This window comes from Harpia harpyja, chromosome Z, assembly GCF_026419915.1.
Source record: "Harpia harpyja isolate bHarHar1 chromosome Z, bHarHar1 primary haplotype, whole genome shotgun sequence".
In the NCBI taxonomy this organism is placed as follows: Eukaryota; Metazoa; Chordata; class Aves; order Accipitriformes; family Accipitridae; genus Harpia; species Harpia harpyja.
Genome location: NC_068969.1, coordinates 60,184,259 through 60,196,366, shown reverse-complemented (window position 1 = coordinate 60,196,366; position 12,108 = coordinate 60,184,259). Strand labels below are relative to the sequence as shown.

The window sequence follows — 12,108 nt, the reverse complement described above, 5'->3', positions numbered from 1 at the left end:
GGTAGTAATTGGGGCAATCAAATCCTGGAAGATATGGAGGACTGGTTTTGGTGGAAAGAAAAAAAGCTTTTCTGCTCTGTTGATTAAAATCCTGCTATATAATTTAATACTAAATAAAAAATGCTAACTATCAGGTTTGTTTTCACATTTGCAGCCAATTGAAAGGCTAGGATTGTGTCTGGGGTAAAACTGCAGCAGCAGAGTTGAAAGGAGGCTAGATAACTGTGCTACATTGTTGGTTCAATTTGTATCTGAAAGAGGTGAAGGTTAGAACAATAGGAGAAGTGTGAGCAGAGTGCATCTTAAAGCCCTCCTGGGGTTTCAAGAACAAAAGAAGAAAGATCTTGCAAGCTCCTTTTAATTTGTGTTGCATGGTTTATGGGTAGCTAACTTCATGTAATATACTGGGTGTACATTTGAATCCAGAAAGAATACAGAACACATACTAACCATTTGCAAGGTATGGGGCAATTCTAGCAACACTTCCTCATCTTCTGTAGTAGCAGCACAGAGGCAATTATTGGACACATCAGTGAAGTCAAAAGGTTTGATCACTGAAATTTTTTAACCAAAGGCATGGATATGTAATTTTTCAGATCCTTTCAAATCTTTTAAGTTTTTTTGGCTTAATTAATCATCGAGTGCTGTAATCTGGGCTTAAACTATGTGGGGATGTTAAAAAGAAAAGTGACTGCTCATAAAATATGCCTTCAGTTGAGTTGTAGCACCTTCCTAGTTCTTACCTGCTGGTAGCTTCTGGCTTCTCACTATGGATTTCCATTTAGACAGCTACTGTTTATGGGGCTGCCAGTGTGTCTGGACCAATAAGTGGAGTCAGGCGACTGAAACCCTGAATTTTTAAAGGCCTTTTACTAAATACCAAGAGGAATTGTCTTTGGTTCCTATATGAAGATTCTTTATCATCGCTCTTTCAAAAATAGGCAATATTTGCATGAGAGTGGGGAGAATTGTGGTTTCCAATGGAGATCTGTAACTGCTTCAGATAAAAGGTGTAAAAATCCTAGTACTCAAGTTACCTACCAACAATACCTTTTCTTTGTCTTTGTTAATAAGTGGTTGGTTGCTGGGGTTGTAGAATCACATATAACATTTTATGTAACTAGATGTTTTCATTGTAGGATTAGGATTTTTCAACAGTGGAAGTTAAAACATATGTATGTAAGAGGAAGGGAAAGATCACCAAAACTTGAGTTTTTTTAGGAGTTGATGGCATGGGTCCATAAGGCTTCTTGCTTCTCCATGGTGAACTTTTGAAGCCCTTGTTATCTTGCATGGAATCATAGAGCAATTGGTGCAAATCTACACCATCAGTTCAAATGACAACTAAAAGTCACTTGGTATTTTGAGTTGCTTGTCTGTTCTGCAGAGGACATAGTAATGAAGATTACAGTCTGTTTCAGCTGTGGTTAAGTCTTAAATGACTTTCTCTGAAGTGCATGAATATTAAACATTTAAAAAAAGTGATGTAGGTTCAGATAGTAGAATCTCATTGAAGGTTTGGTTTTAAAGGACTTTGTTCTTTATGAGATTCAGGGCTAGTTTTGGCTAATTCTTAATTACTGGAAATCAAGGATCTCTGTCTCCTTCTAATCCATGTGTACTGAATTGAAACAAAGTGCCTTTTTAATGGCTTGTAGTTTCTGTCTCTAAATTCTCAACAAGGAGGATGTTGGAACTTATTCTTCTAGTGTATGACAAATATGTCTATAACATTTTGTCAAGACTTAATCTGGGCTAGTACTCAGGTTAAGAGTAGTCTTCAGAAGCCTCCTGCCTCTAGCAGTGATTTTGATCTCTGATAATGAGCCAGATTTTATTTAGAGGTGGTGGTAGTGGTATTCATTAATGAAATGAAGGTCACTCCTGAGATAATGCTGTGTTTTTATAGTATTTTTGAAGACTTTAAGAACTTTGACACTGTAAGACCTCTCCGCAGTTTTATCAGTGGTTGTAATGCATGTTGATCGGAAATGATCTTGTACCCTCAGCACTAAACAAAGGAAATAGCAGAATGTAGAGAGTAGTGTGAATGTAATTAAACTAGTGATTCTCTGTCAGAAATGGAAAATTTTTTAGTAGGATCAAATCTAGCCAGTCAGACATTTTTATCCAGGTTATCTTGCAGAAAATTTTAGCTTTTGTTGCATAGATGTTCTCCTGCATCCCAGTATTTGTTAGTCCGCTCTTAGGACTGTGTTAGGACCCTACCATGAACAACTCATGATCTGAACAACCAAGTGTGTTTTAATTGGAAGAAGTGTCTGGAATGCACCTTGCTTAGGAGTTTTGAAGGATGTGGTTTCACAGGCTGTGGAGGCAAGCTAATGAGTCGCTGCTGCCAAAGGAAGTTCAGTTTTCCCTCTGCAGTGCATCCTCTTCCCTTGAGGGTTCTCAAGTTCTCCTTTAACCTTTCTATGAATAAGTGAATTTATCAGTCCAGCAGAAGACTATCCACAGAATTATGAGTCATTCCCAAAGCATCCCTAAGCCTTGTAACAGCACTACCCGTATGAAAGATGCTTTTTTAATGAGACTCTATTAAGACCTGCTTTGAGCAATATAGTGATGGGATTCTAAAGTTCTGCTAATCAAGGCAGCTAGATGGCAGATAAGGAAAAATGTTTTCTCCTTCAAAATGGCAAAAGAATTTCTTGCAAGAAAGTCTACTGAAGTGTAATCTATAAAAGCTTTTCTGAGCAAAAGTTTAGTTAACTAAACTTTATTTTAATCATATGCCTTACTAATCTATATGAAAGACCTTTGTGCATTACAGGTATTATATGATAAACCACAAAACCAGTAGTAAGTTCATCTGATTAAAAACTTAAAAATAATTGTGTTGATATTTTAGAGCTTTGAGACCATTAAACAACCTTTTCTGATTGGTTTATATTACAAATGGGACAGATTTCTTTAGGTTATCTAATACTAAATGAAACATGTGCTTTGAGAGAGTGTATTTCCTCATTTTCCCATCTTAGTTCTTCTCTGCTTATGCTGCAGCTGCCTAAGCTCTACCAGAATGAAATGGAAATGGCTTATATCACTGTAACAGGATTTCAGAGTATTGACAGATACATTGAATGCTTGCTGTTCCTCACTATTGGAATACTTCTGCAACTCAAAACCAGTGAAAGCAGCTGTGTGAAAATGGTTTCTGTGGAGGGTAAGGTACCAGCTGAGCTTAAATACAAACTTGTAGAGGTTTGCACATAATAGTCAAGTGAGTTTTAAAAACTGTCATCCCTGTTGACAGATGAATGCAAAAATTATGAAAGATACTTGCTTGTCCTATGATTCTTTCTATTTAATACCCCCCCCCCCCGCCCCAAGATGGTACTCAGTCTGCTGGGGTGTGTAAAAGGAGGGCATAAAATTCTTGGTAATAAAATTTCATCCTAACTTCCTCTAAATCTTCCTCTAAATGGGCTTAGTATTGTGATGATAATGGACACTGTAGTTAAGTACCACATCTCAGTGTGCCCAGGTGGCCAAGAAGGCCAATCGCATCCTAGCCTGTATCAGGAACAGTGTGGCCAGCAGGAACAGGGAGGTGGTTGTTCCCCTGTACTCGGCACTGGTGAGGCCACACCTCGAGTACTGTGTTCAGTTTTGGGCCCCTCACTACAGGAAAGACATTGAGCTGCTTGAGCGTGTCCAGAGAAGGGCAACCAAGTTGGTGAGGGGCCTGGAGCACAAGTCTTATGAGGAGCGGCTGAGGGATCTGGGGCTGTTCAGTCTAGAAAAGAGGTGGCTGAGGGGAGACTTTATTGCTCTCTACAACTACCTGAAAGGGGGTTGTAGTGAGGTGGGTGTTGGTCTCTTCTGTCAGGTGTCTGGAGATAGGACAAGAGGAAATGGCCTCAAGTTGAGGCAAGGGAGATTTAGGTTAGATATTAGGAAAAATTTTTTTACTGAGAGGGTTGTCAAACATTGGACTGGGCTGCCCAGGGAAGTGGTTGATTCACCATCCCTGGAGGTATTCAAAAAGTGAGTGGACAGGGTACTCCAGGGCATGGTTTAGGGGGCATGGTTAATGGTTGGACTTGATGATCTTGAAGGTCTTTTCCAACCGAAATGATTCTATGATTCTATGATCTCTAATTTCAGTGATGTTGAGTACAAGCAGAGCAACCAAAACCAGTGCAAGACACCAAGTTTTAAAAGAGTTTTGAGGTTTTCAGAACCTTTTTGTCTTGCCCTTTCCCTTCCCTCTGCTTTTCTGCTGCTGATTCCTACTCTGTCCACTATATTACTTGCCTCAGAGGTTAAAAGGAAGAAGTGATTGGAAGGCTGGGGTTGAAGATGAGAGGATCCTGTTTTCCTTAACAGCTGGTGCTGCAGGTGCAATGAAACTCTAAAATTTTCATGGTGTTGCAGTAGAGTCACCTCATATGCTCTCAGTGTGCAAGTCTCCAGAGACACTGCTGCTCATGGCCGATCTTTTGCCAAAGACACCTTTCCTCCAAAGATGAAGAACTTCAGTACTGGTTCTAAAGTTTGGAGTTCTGATCCTGGTGGTTGGCGTCTGGTGCTAATGGTGATTCAGTATCTTAGGTCTGAAACTTGCCTGGCTGGCTAGGTGCCTCTTAGTGACTGATGTAGGAAAAGTCAATTAACTCTATCCTGTCTTAAATGATAGAAATTCACAATACTAAATGTCCCTGTATTTTTGTGGTAGTATGTTTACTGCCATTTTAAATGTCCATTCAAGAAACCTAGCAAAGTTTAATCAATGTTTTTTTCTTTCTGAGGTTTACAGTCTAGCTTTATGATATTAATACACACAACCGATACAATTTAGGAATGCTGACTGTAGTACGCTGCTTTTGAGATGGCTACTTTATTTGAGGAAAAAAACCCCAAACCACCATATAAACAACCTTCCTTTCCCCAATATCTTAATATGCTTCAAGAAAAGAATAGAAAATTTTTTTTAGCCCCTCTTAAATACTCTGAGAATTGGATTAATCTTGCGTTTTGTACATTTTTGGCTAGTTACATGAATGCATGATTTTTGTAATTAATGTTTCTTTCTCTGGGGTGAGTGCTTTTGCCAATCAACAGTCAGCTTTTTTTCTTTTCCATTTTACATCTTTATATTTTACTTTTATTTTCCCCCTTTTTCTTTTGTAACATAGCTGCAGTCATTTGGATTAGTTCCAATGACTTCTGAGTATTGATTTTAACACATTGTGGTACAATGAAATCTGTATGGAAATTTCTAAGCTCAAGGTAGATCACTGTAACTGCACTTAAGGTAGCTTTTTAAATTAATACTCTGATTGAAAGAAAACTGAAAAGCTATGAAAAAATTCTCATATCATGTATTCTGATCATGTTTTATTTCTGATAAGAGATGCCTGCCATCTGTTGCCACTTGAAAATCGTCCTATTGCTGAATTATGAGAATGTGATGTCTTCCATAATTACACTTGCCAATGTGTCTTGGGTGGATGTAATACATATTTATCCCTTGCCTGACTCCGTACAAAGAGTTGAGGCAGTAGAAAGAGTGAAGGAGGAAGGATATGGGGAATAACACGCTGGGGCTTACAGTTGTGATGGTAGGTGGGAAGCAATCAAGTAAGTAGGCCAGGTTGCGTTTAGTGTGTATATACATTTTGCTTGCTTTAAAAATCTGCTGTTCTCTTACTTTTTACTCTTATTGCTCTTCTTCCTAAACAGAACCTTTTAAAATGCCAGCTCTGATTTAGTATTGATGCTTTATACATATTCATATAAGGCAATTTTCAATCATCATTGCTTGAAGTCAGGAAAACCTTAGTCTTGCATTTCTTTGCACTGTGTTTGCTTTCACCTTCAGAGCTGAAGGCAGCTAATGCGAAAATCCGTCTCCAGCTTGATAGAAGCAGGGTGCTTAATTTCTGTGCTCTTTTGAATTTCCATTTGTACATCTTAAACGTGCTTTCATTTTCTTTCCTTATATATACTCCTGCAACAAAACTCTATAGCAGGCTTCTACACGAAAGATTTGAAGAAGTTACAGGTAGTCTTTACAAGAGGGGATTAATAATGGATGCACTGCAAATCAAAGCATTGAAGGTATGGCGTAGTTTGCATTCGTTGGTCTGCAGTTGGCATACCGAGAAGGAAAAACACATATTTATTGTCATCTTTGTGAGTTTGCTGTGACCTTGCTGTATCAGGGGCTCCATCTTAGAGAAACAATAAAAGTCTGAAGTATTGTCTGGATCATTTAGTTAACTTTGCTGATGTGTCCACTATCTCCCACTGTCACTAGGTAAGTAAACAAGGCTTCTGATTACCTACATTAACTGAAGGGTAGGGTGAGACTTTTACAGATATTTGGGAATGTTTTTCTAAAGTCCTCCTAAACTTAGCTCTTAGATAGTTTATACATGTGTTTTCTTTCCATAGTATGTGTTTAGCTTAAATAAATAACTCTATCTGCTTTCTCCTTGTAAGTAGCAGTCATACTGCCCTCTCAGGCCAGGATGTGATAGGGGAATATAGGAAGGACAGAGGGTTTTTTTCATTCATGCTGTTCTAATTGTGATAACCCTTCCTGGTACTTAGTCCAGTTTCATGCCATTCTTCCTTAATGTGTTCAACTAGAATTGAATGTTATTTCAGAAGGTGTTTCACCAATGGCTTACAAAATTGCACTGACAGCAGACTGTGGCTATTGAAACTAACCCATGACACATTCTGGGTTAATATATATCTGATTATGGCTGCAGTAAATATTGCTAATGTTTGAAACTTGTGCTTTCATATGTTTGGATGGAAGGCACTGTATATGGTGGATTTTATATTACTAAGTCATGGTGACTATGAATTCAGACCTACTATGAATCTAATAAAGCTCAACATTTACCGAAAATGAAATATGAGTCTCAATGCAGGGATGATATCCATCTTATTTGCAGTGTTACGTTATGCTAATGGGTAGACAAAGATGTAGATGAGCTTTTAAAGTACAGTAAAATACTGCATATTACAACTCTCTCTTTTGTCTTTTTACTGGCAAACTGGTATTTATTGTATTTAGTTGTTTTTATTAAAGGAATAACAGTTAATTATTTACTTGATTTTCAAAGTGTCTTCCTTAATGTAGTGCTTTATAAGCATCTGTTGTCAGGTGAAAAGTTAAAGAAAATAAATAACTGCCATAATTCAGGTATTTGTGTATCTCTTGCTGCAGACATTTTGAGGGATTGGTTGTGTGACCATTTTTAGCTAAAATTTAGCAAGCAGGTAGTAGTTGTTTGACTGTTCAGGACCCTAATACAGTCAGTTTTAATACAGACTCCAATCTAAGTAATGTATGAGAGAAAATATTTAAATAAAACCTTATATTAAAATGTCTTAGTATACAGCCCTGGTATGACACCTGTGTGTCAGTAACTTTGTAACTAGTAACTAGTAACTTTGAGTTTTTTATGATTAGATGCCAAACTGAGATAGAATGGCTCTGTTGGTTTTTTTTTTTTTTTTAAATATAGTTAACATTTTGATAGTACTTTTGTGAATTTTTGAAGAAAGTTAATTCCTGTAACAGCTGGGAGGAGGTGGTGTTTGATGTTCCTCATTCTTCTCTGCAAAATGAAATGATGGAAAATAAGGTACCAAAATCTGTGTGAAGGGGTGTAGGACCCAGTTTTGAATCACTTGGTTGTCAATTGCATTGCTATTTCTTCTGCCTTGCTGAAGTCCTTTTTTTCTCATTATGTCTTTTACTAATAACATGCAAGACAGAAATTTTGAAGTGTCATCTTTGCTGTTTTGATAATTTACTCCAGGGCATAATTCATTTTGTGTAGACAGAAAGAGGTGTTTTATGGAAAAGTATTCGATAGATCAGTCCCTCATTACACCATAACAGGTAAGTATGTGGGGTGAATAAAGATTAAATAGGTAGATTTAATGCTACTATGTCCTGATTATTACTTCTACTTTATCTCAAACGTTTGTGTCACACTTTACATGTCATTTATTAACAGTGGTGTCTTGTATTTTGCATTGAAATGAATGAGACCTGTGTAAAAGTGAATGTGTTTTGCTTTGGGGTGGACATTTCTTAAGGTACCTTAGTGCAACTGTTAGTAATGGTGTGACTACACCCCAAGTAGTTTCTCTTTACCCTGTTAGTCAAGTCTCCTCAAAAAAGACCAAAGTACTCTTGAACATAATAGATCAAAGAAATGAGTAGTACATGGTCATTTTCAGAGGATGTTTTTATGAAAGTGATGTGATATTAGAGTCTCTTCTTTGTTTTTTATTACCTGATGGCTGACATTGTCATTAATCATGATCTAACTTCTCTAAAATAATGTGACAGACTTTATTTCAAAGAAGTTGGCTAAAGATCACTTTATTCATACTTTGCTTGACTTGTCTAGTCACCAACTACTCTTTGACTTTTGATCATGAATTAAATTCTTAAAAACTTAAGAGTAATGTGTAATGACTACTGAATAGTAACAATTTCTGACTTAAAAATCTGACTAGTGTAAAACCCATCACTGAAGCAATCTCTTGGGTAGTAATATTGAAGATCAAGTTATACTTACTACGTACAGTCAATTTTACTACAGAAATATTTAGGCAGATCTTAGTTTGGTTGCTAGGTGGTTGCAGGGAGGGAGAGAAAAAAGATCTCCCTCATCTGTCTAGTTATGGAACCAAGATTAGAGATTAAAAAGACCCAACAAAACAAAACTAAAACAACCCTTCCAGTTACCAGCTCACATAGTCAGTTTAAAACTGGGTTCATGAGCTTTGGGGTTTATTTTAAATTTTCTCCAGTATTCTTGTGGGGATAGTAATACTCTTGTATTAATTAAAACTTTTTAGATGTCTGTCTTGAAGGGGCTTTTACTTGCTGTTCACAAAGTAAGGTGGGGGTTTTTTGTTGTTCTTTTTTGCTGGTTCTTGAGAACAGTGCTTAAAAGAAATAGACTTGGGGAATATTTCAGAGAGAAAAATGCGATAGCAGTTTGGAGCTTTAGGTACTGTTCTGTTCCAGTTGTCCTTCTCTTTTCACCTTCCCTTTTGCTTAGTTGTGTGACTCTGGCTTTGTGAATGTCTTTTGTAGGCCAAGTGTTCTTGATGCCAGGAGGCAGTACCTCTGACACATTCAAGATACTGGGAAGAAATCAATAACTTGCCTGCAGCTTATGAAGTTATACCTTCTAAAGAAAGCTCCTGATTTATTAGGGAACAGTGAAGTGTCTCAGCACCCCCATGCTCCTTCTTCCTTCTCCCCCCCCCCAACCCCAAAATATTGGAGTATGTAAGAACAAAGGCATGGTGACTTTCTAATCCCTTCATGAAAGGTAAGCACGTTCTGATAAGATAAGTTTTATATAGGCCTTGTGATATCCTAGTTTTTATCTTGATGGACTAACCTGATCTCAGGCTATGACAAGGTGACCGACTTAGTGGATGATGGAAAGGCTGTGGATGATGTCTACCTAGACTTCAGTAAAGCTTTTGACACTATTTCCCATGGCATTCTCCTGGAGAAACTGGCTGCTTGTGGCTTGGACGGGTATATGCTTTGGTGGGTAAAAAACTGGCTAGATGGCTGAGCCGAAAGAGCGGTGGTGAGTGGAGTTAAATCCAGCTGGCAGCTGGTCACAAGTGGTGTTTCCCGGGGCTCAGTATTGGGGCCAGTTCTATGAAATATCTTTATCAATGATCTGGATGAGAGGATCGAGTGTGCCCTCAGTAAGTTTGCAGACGACACCAAGTTGGGTGGGAGTGTTGATCTGCTGGAGGGTAGGAAGGCTCTGCAGAGGGATCTGGACAGGCTGGATCGATGGGCCGAGGCCAACTGTCTGAGATTCAGCAAGGCTAAGTGCTGGGTCCTGCACTTGGGTCACAACAACCCCATGCAACACTACAGGCTTGGGGAAGAGTGGCTGGAATGCTGCCTGGCGGAAAAGGACCTGGGGTGTTGGTCAACAGCCGGCTGCATATGAGCCAGCAGTGTGCCCAGGTGGTCAAGAAGGCCAATAGCATCCTGACTTGTGTCAGAAATAGTGTGGCCAGCAGGACTAGGGAAGTGATTGTCCCTTTGTATTTGGCACTGGTGAGGCCGCACCTGAGTACTGTGTTCAGCTCTGGGCCCCTCACTGCAAGAAAGACATTGAGGTGCTGGACCGTGTCCAAAGAAGGGCAATGAAACTGGTGAAGGCTCTAGAGAACAAGTCTTACAAGGAGCGGCTGAAGGAACTGGGGTTGCCTAGTCTAGAGAAAAGGAGGCTGAGGGGAGACCTTATTGCACTCTACAGCTGCCTGAAAGGAGGTTGTGGCAAGGTGGGTGTTGGTCTCTTCTCCCAGGTAACAAGGATAGGATGAGAGGAAATGGCCTCAAGTTGCGCCAGGGAGGTTTAGATTGGATATTAGGAAAAATTTCTTCACCAAAAGGGTTATCAAGCATTGGAACAGGCTGCCCAGGGAAGTGGTTGAGTCACCATCCCTGGAGGTATTTTAAAGATGTGTAGATGTGGTGCTTAGGGACATGGTTTAGTGGTGGACTTGGTAGTGTTAGGTTAACATTGTGTTAGGTTGGAGTCAATGATCTTGAAGGTCCTTTCCAACCTAAATGATTCCACGATTCTACGATCTTTAGTGAAATTAACTTAAACCTGTGTTTTGAAATAGCGATTATGAAGGAACTGAGATTGGGTTGTAATTGGCTAGAAGCTCAAATAGTGGAGAATGTTATGTTGGTTGTAAGAATCAAGCTGTTAAGTCACACTTAGTTGTGGCAGGCAGGCAAGTCCCTGAAAGAAACATTAGGGTAGTGGCTTACCTGAATAATTATGTGCACTTTGTGCTGTGTAATTGAGATGGTTAGGTGGTTAAACCCATCTTTTTCTAGTAGTAAAGGCAGCTGGTATTTTACATGTGATAGTAAATTAAGGCTCCTTATTCTAAATGTCATATTTTAAGATAACATGAACTTCGAGAAGCTATATTCTTCCTGCACGTTTCCAGTTTCCAATACACAGAGTAAAAGATAGCACAGCTGAGTTAAAAGTCTTTGGAGGTTCACCCTATGCTTAAGTATATTTGTTAGACTATCTGGATTTGGAAGAGGAGGGAAATAGTCTTTCATCTAGCTTTAACTGGATTTAAAAAATACATATGATGACTTCCAGGCATGATGACTGTTGTGTTTTTTAATTGGGATGAACTGTAAATATTAAGGGGACTTCACAAAATGTTCATTTAGCAGATTTTTCCAGTGGATTTCCTTAAGGGATCATCTGCACTATCTTAGACCTGAGCACACGGAAGTAAAGTTACACTACTTGGTCGTGCATGTATGTTTGTCTTCTTTTCTGAACTGCAGCTGAAGTATGTATCTAATTGTCAGCAGTTTACTCTGGTTTGGCATTCATATGTTCCACAAGCATTGCTGTGAGACATTAAAAGGGATAACTGTTTCTAAGCATGCAGTAGAATGCCCTATTTTGATAGGTCTGGTACAGACAAAATAATACTTGCTCGTTGGCAAGCTGAGAAATAACTTCTTGGAAGAAGAACTCCTCTTGGTGAGTGTCCATCCTGTGTTCTGCACCCTCTGATTAAGTATTTCCCTTTTGCAGGGCAGAAGAACAGCTTACACTTACTTTGCTTGGAATCATAGAACCATAGAATGGTTTGGGTTGGAAGGGACCTTCAAAGATCATCTAGTCCAACCCCCCTGCCATGGGCAGTGACATCTTTCACTAGATCAGCTTGCACAAAGCCCCTGACCCTGGACACTTCCAGGGGTGGGGCATCCACAGCTTCTCTGGGCAGCCTGTTCCAGTGTCTCACCACCCTTGTAAAACTTTCTTCCTTATATCCAATCTAAAGCTACCCTCCTTCAGTTTAAAACCATTGCCTTTTGTCCTGTCACTGCAGGTCCCGGTAACAAGTCTCTCTCCATCTTTCTCATAAGCCCCCTTTGAATGTTGAAAGGCCACAATAAGGTTTCCCCAGAGAAGTTGCTTCTCCAGGCTGAACAACCCCAACTCTCTCAGCCCTTGCTTATAGGAGAGGTGTTTCATCCCTCTGATAATTTTTGTGGCCCTTATCTGGACC

General features: G+C 39.2%; 1 protein-coding gene across 6 annotated transcripts in view; it reads left to right on the top strand.

Moving 5' to 3' along the window:
* Positions 1–12,108, top strand: part of PCGF3 (polycomb group ring finger 3) — a 63,143-nt gene that overhangs the window by 15,155 nt on the left and 35,880 nt on the right. The window contains exon 1 of one of the 6 annotated variants that reach the window (XM_052776669.1): positions 9,264–9,344. The exons of 3 other annotated variants lie outside the window; for them this stretch is intronic. The gene's annotated coding sequence lies outside the window, so the exon portion shown is untranslated. Of the gene's footprint in view, positions 1–9,263; positions 9,345–12,108 lie in introns of those variants that run through there. 2 more of the 6 variants (XM_052776668.1, XM_052776671.1) reach the window with 2 other exon arrangements.